This window comes from Triticum aestivum, chromosome 2B (genome assembly GCF_018294505.1).
Source record: "Triticum aestivum cultivar Chinese Spring chromosome 2B, IWGSC CS RefSeq v2.1, whole genome shotgun sequence".
Lineage (NCBI taxonomy): Eukaryota > Viridiplantae > Streptophyta > Magnoliopsida > Poales > Poaceae > Triticum > Triticum aestivum.
In genome coordinates, this window is record NC_057798.1 from 718,238,875 (window position 1) to 718,245,326 (window position 6,452).

A 6,452-nucleotide genomic window follows, 5' to 3' on the forward strand; every position below is an offset into this window, starting at 1 on the left:
ACTAGATTGATCTTTCTTGCAATGGGAGAAGTGCTTAGCTTTGGGTTCAATCTTGTGGTGTCCTTTCCCAGTGACAGCAGGGGCAGCCAGGCACGTATTGTATTGTTGCCATCGAGGATAAAAAGATGGGGTTTATGTCATATTGCATGAGTTTATCCCTCTACATCATGTCATCTTTCTTAATGCGTTACTCTGTTCTTATGAACTTAATACTCTAGATGCATGCTGGATAGCGGTCGATGTGTGGAGTAATAGTAGTAGATGCAGGCAGGAGTCGGTCTACTTGTCACGGACGTGATGCCTGTATACATGATCATGCCTAGATAATCTCATAACTATTCGCTTTTCTATCAATTGCTCGACAGTAATTTGTTCACCCACCGTAATACTTATGCTATCTTGAGAGAAGCCACTAGTGAAATCTATGACCCCCGGGTCTATCTCTTATCATATAAGTTTACCATCTACTTTTATTTGCATCTTTTACTTTCCAATCTATATCATAAAAATACCAAAAATATTTATCTTATCATATTATCTCTATCAGATCTCACTTTCGCAAGTGGCCGTGAAGGGATTGACAACCCCTTTATTGCGTTGGTTGCGAGGTTCTTGTTTGTTTGTGTAGGTGTGTGGGACTTTTGAGGAGCCTCCTACTGGATTGATACCTTGGTTCTCAAAAACTGAGGGAAATACTTACGCTACTTTGCTGCATCACCCTTTCCTCTTCAAGGAAAACCAACGCAAGCTCAAGACGTAGCAGTAGGCCAAACCAAACTGATAATTCAAAGAGACTTGCAAAGATAACCAATCACACATAAAAGAATTCAGAGGAGATTCAAATATTTCTCATAGATAAACTCGATCATAAACCGACAATTCATCGGATCTTGACAAACACACCTCAAAAAGAGTTACATCGAATAGATCTCCAAGAAGATCGTGGAGAACTTTGTATTGAGATTCAAAGAGAGAGAAGAAGCCATCTAGCTAATAACTATGGACCCGAAGGTCTGTGGTAAACTACTCACAACTCATCGGAGAGGCCTTGGAGATGATGTAGAGGCCCTCCGTGATTGATTTCCCCTCCGGCAGAGCGCCCGTGAAGGCTCCGAGATGGGATCTCGCGGATACAAAAGGTTGCGGCGGTGGAAATAGTTTTTCATGGTGCTCTTGGATGCTTTAAGTGTATATGGATATATATAGGCGAAGGAGGTAGGTCAGGGGAGCCACGAGGGGCCCATGAGGGTTGGGGGCGCGCCTACCCTCCTAGGGCGTGCCCTCCTGCCTCGTGGCCGCCTCGGCTGCTTCTTGATGTCCACTCCAAGTCTCTTGGATTGCGTTTGTTCCGAAAAGATCGCTCCCGAAGGTTTCATTCTGTTTGGACTCCGTTTGATATTCCTTTCTTTCGAAACACTGAAATAGGCAAAAAAACAGCAATTCAGGTTGGGCCTCAGGTTAGTAGGTTAGTCCAAAAAATGATATAAAAGTGTAAAGCAAAGCCCATTAACATCCAAAATGTGTAATATAATAGCATGGAACAATCAAAAATTATAGATACGTTGGAGACATATCAAACATCCCCAAGCTTATTTCTTGCTCGTTCTCGAGTAGGTAAATGATAAAACAGAACTTTTGATGTGGAATGCTACCTAACATATTTCTCCATGTAATTTTCTTTATTGTGGCATGAATGTTTCAGATCCAAATGATTCAAAATAAAAGTTCATATTGACATAAGAGATAGTAATACTTCAAGCATACTAACAAAGTAATCATGTCTTCTCAAAATAACATGGCTAAAGAAAGTTCATCCCTACAAAATCATATAGTTTGGTCATGCTCCATTTCCATCACACAAGAATGCTCTCATCTTGCACAACCCCGATTGCAAGCCAAGCAATTGTTTCATACTTTAGTAATCTCAAACTTTTTTCAACTTTCATGTAATACATGAGCGTGAGCCATGGACATAGCACTATGGGTGGAATAGAATATAATGATGGGGGTTATGTGGAGAAGACAAAAAAGGAGAAAGTCTCACATCGACGCGGCTAATCAACGAGCTAGGGAGATGCCCATTGATAGATATCAATGCAAGGAGTAGGGATTGCCATGCAACGGATGCACTAGAGCTATAAATGTATGAAAGCTCAACAAAAGAAACTAAGTGGGTGTGCATCCAACTTGCTTCCTCATGAAGACCTAGGGCATTTGAGGAAGCCCATTGTTGGAATATACAGGCCAAGTTCTATAATGAAAAATTTCCACTAGTTTATGAAAGTGACAACATAGGAGACTCTCTATCATAAAAATCATGGTGCTACTTTGAAGCACAAGTGTGGAAAAAGGATAGTAGCATTGTCCCTTTTTATTTCTTTTTTTGGGCCTTTCTTTTTTTTCTTTGGCATTTCTCTTTTTTTATTAGGACAATGCTCTATGAATGATGATCATCACACTTCTATTTATTTACAACTCATTGATTACAACTCGATACTAGAACAAAATATGACTATATGAATGCCTCCGGCAGTGTACCGGGATATGCAATGAATCAAGAGTGACATGTATAAAAATTTATGCATGGTGGCTTTTCCACAAATACGATGTCAACTACATGATCATGCAAAGCAATATGACAATGATGAAGCATGTCATAATAAACGGAACGGTGGAAAGTTGCATGGCAATATATCTCGGAATGACTATGGAAATGCCATAATAGGTAGGTATGGCGGCTGTTTTGAGGAAGATATAAGGAGGTTTATGTGTGATAGAGTGTATCGTATCATGGGGTTTGGATGCACCGGCGAAGTTTGCACCACAACTCAAGGTGAGAAAGGGCAATGCACGGTACCGAAGAGGCTAGCAATGATGGAAGGATAAAAGTGTGTATAATCCATGGACTCAACATTAGCCATAAAGAACTCACATACTTGTTGCAAAAATCTACAAGTCATCAAAAACCAAGCATTACACACATGCTCCTAGGGGGATAGATTGGTAGGAAAAGACCATCGCTCGTCCCCGACCGCCACTCATAAGGATGACAATCTAAGAACACCTCATGTTTCAAATTTGTTACACAACGGTTACCATACGTGCATGCTACGGGACTTGCAACCTTCAACACAAGTATTTCTCAAATCCTCAACTACTCAACTAGCATTACTCTAATATTACCACCTTTATATCACAAAATAATTATCAAGCATCAAATTGATCATAGCATCAAATTCACTTCATATGATAGTTTTTATTATACCCAACTTGGATGCCCATCATATTAGGACCAATTTTATAACCATAGAAAATACCATGCTGTTCTAAAAGACTCTCAAAATAATATAAGTGAAGCATGAGAGATCAATAATTTCTACAAAATAAAACCACCGTCATGCTCTAAAAAGTATAAGTGAAGCACTAGAGCAAAACTATCTAGCTCAAAATATATAAGTGAAGCACATAGAGTATTCTGATAAATTCCAATTCATGTGTGTCTCTTTCAAAAGGTGTGTACAGCAAGGATGATTCGGGTAAACTAAAAAGCAAAGACTCATATCATACAAGACGCTCCAAGCAAAACACATATCATGTGGTGAATAAAAATATAGCTCCAAGTAAAGTTACCGGTAAACGAAGAAGAAAGAGGGGATGCCTTCCGGGGCATCCCCAAGCTTAGGCTTTTTGTTGTCCTTGAATTATCTTGGGGTGCCATGAGCATCCCCAAGCTTAGTCTCTTTCCACTCCTTATTCCATAGTCCATCAAATCTTTACCCAAAACTTGAAAACTTCACAACACAAAACTCAGCAAGAAATCTCATAAGCTCTGTTAGTGCAAGAAAGAAAAACCACCACATAAGGTACTGTAATTAACTCATTATTTATTTATATTGGTGTTAAACCTACTGTATTCCAACTTCTCCATGGTTCATACCCCCCGATACTAGCCATAGATTCATCAAAATAAGCAAACAACACACGAAAAACAGAATCTGTCAAAAACAGAACAGTCTGAAGAAATCTGTAACTTTCGAATACTTCTGGAATTCCAAAAAATCTAAACTAAATTGGTGTACGTGAGGAATTTGTCTATTAATCATCTTCAAGAAGAATCAACTAAAAATCACTCTCCAGTAAAAAAAATGGCAGCTAATCTCGTGAGTGCTAAAGTTTCTGTTTTTTACAGCAAGATCATATAAACTTCACCCAAGTCTTCACAAAGGTTCTACTTGGCACAAACACTAATTAAAACATAAAACAGCATATAAACAGAAAATAGATTGATTATTTATTACTAAACATAACCAAAAATCAAGAAATAAAAATAAAATTGGGTTGCCTTCCAACAAGCGCTATCGTTTAATGCCCCTAGCTAGGCATTGACAATTTCGATGATGCTCACATGAAAGACAAGAATTGAAGCACAAATAGAGCATCATAAAACACGTGACAAACACATATAAGTCTAACATACTTACTATGCATAGGCATCTTATAGGAAAAGAAATTATCAAGGCAAGCAAGAACTAGCATATGCAAGGAAGCGGAAAGAAACAATAGCAATCTCAACATAACGAGAGGTAATTTAGTAACATGAAATTTCTACAACCATATTTTCCTCTCTCATAATAATTACGTGTAGGATCATAAGCAAATTCAACAATATAGCTATCACATAACATATTCTCAACACGATCCACATGCATGCGAAGTTGACACTCTTGCAAAATAGTGGGATTATCATTAACTAAAGTCATGACTTCTCCAAACCCACTTTTATCAAAAATACCATAAGATTGAACATTCTCCAAATATGTGGGATCTAAAGTTGACACTCTTCCAAACCCACTTTAAATATTATTGCAAACACTATTATCAATCTCATATTTATAATGGGGCTTAAATAAATTTTCAAGATCATAAGAAGAACCACCCCAATCATGATCATTGCAACAAGTAGTAGACATGGCAAAACTAGCATCCCCAAGCTTAGGGTTTTGCATATTATTAGTACAATTGACATCAAGAGAATTTATAGTAAAATCATTGCAATCATGCTTTTTATTCAAGGAGCTGTCATGAATGTCTTCATGAATTTCTTCATCATAATTTTTAGATTCACGAATTTCAAGCAAAACCTCATAAAGATAATCTAGTGTACTCAACTCACTAGCAATAGGTTCATCATAATTGGATCTCTTAAAGAGATTAGCAAGCGGATGAGGATCCATAAAATTTTAGCAAGCGAAGATGCAAGCAAAAAGAAGATACATGGTAACACAAGCAAACAAAAGATCGAACAACAAAAGAGCACGAATAAAACGGCAAGGGTGAAGTGGGGGAGAGGAAAACGAGAGGCAAATGGCAAATAATGTAATGCGAGGGAGATGAGTTTGTGATGGGTACTTGGTATGTCTTGACTTGAGCGAAGACCTCCCCGGCAACGGTGCCAGAAATCCTTCTTGCTAACTCTTGAGCATGCGTTGGTTTTTTCCTTGAAGAGGAAAGGGTGATGCAGCAAAGTAGCGTAAGTATTTCCCTTAGTTTTTGAGAACCAATTAAGTATCAATCCAGTAGGAGGATCCTCAAAAGTCCCACGCACCTATACAAACAAACAAGAACCTCGCAACCAATGCGATAAAGGGGTTGTCAATCCCTTCACGGTAACTTGCAAAAGTGAGATCTGATAGAGATAATAAGATAAGATAAATATTTTTGGTATTTTTATGATATAGATTGGAAAGTAAGATATGCAAAATAAATGGCACCAGAAATAGCTTGTTGACTGGAGATTAATATGATGGAAAATAGACCCGGGAGGCATAGGTTTCACTAGTAAATTCTCTCAAGATAGCATAAGTATTACGGTGGGTGAACAAATTATTGTCAAGCAATTGATAGAAAAGCGAATAATTATGAGATTATCTAGGCATGATCATGTATATAGGCATCACGTCTGTGACAAGTAGACCGACTCCTACCTATATCTACTACTATTACTCCACACATCGACCGACTCCTGCCTGCATCTAGAGTATTAAGTTCATGAAGAAAAGAGTAACGCATTAAGAAAGATGACATGATGTAGAGGGATAAACTCATGCAATATGATATAAACCCCATCTTTTTATCCTCGATGGCAACAATACAATACGTGCCTTGTTGCCCCTGCTGTCACTGGGAAAGGACACCACAAGATTGAACCCAAAGCTAAGCACTTCTCCCATTGCAAGAAAGATCAATCTAGTATGCCAAACCAAACTGATAATTCAAAGAGACTTGCAAAGATAATCAATCACACATAAAAGAATTTAGAGGAGATTCAAATATTTCTCATAGATAAACTTGATCATAAACCCACAATTCATCAGATCTTGACAAACACACCGCAAAAAGAGTTACATCGAATAGATCTCCAAGAAGATCGAGGAGAACTTTGTATTGAGATT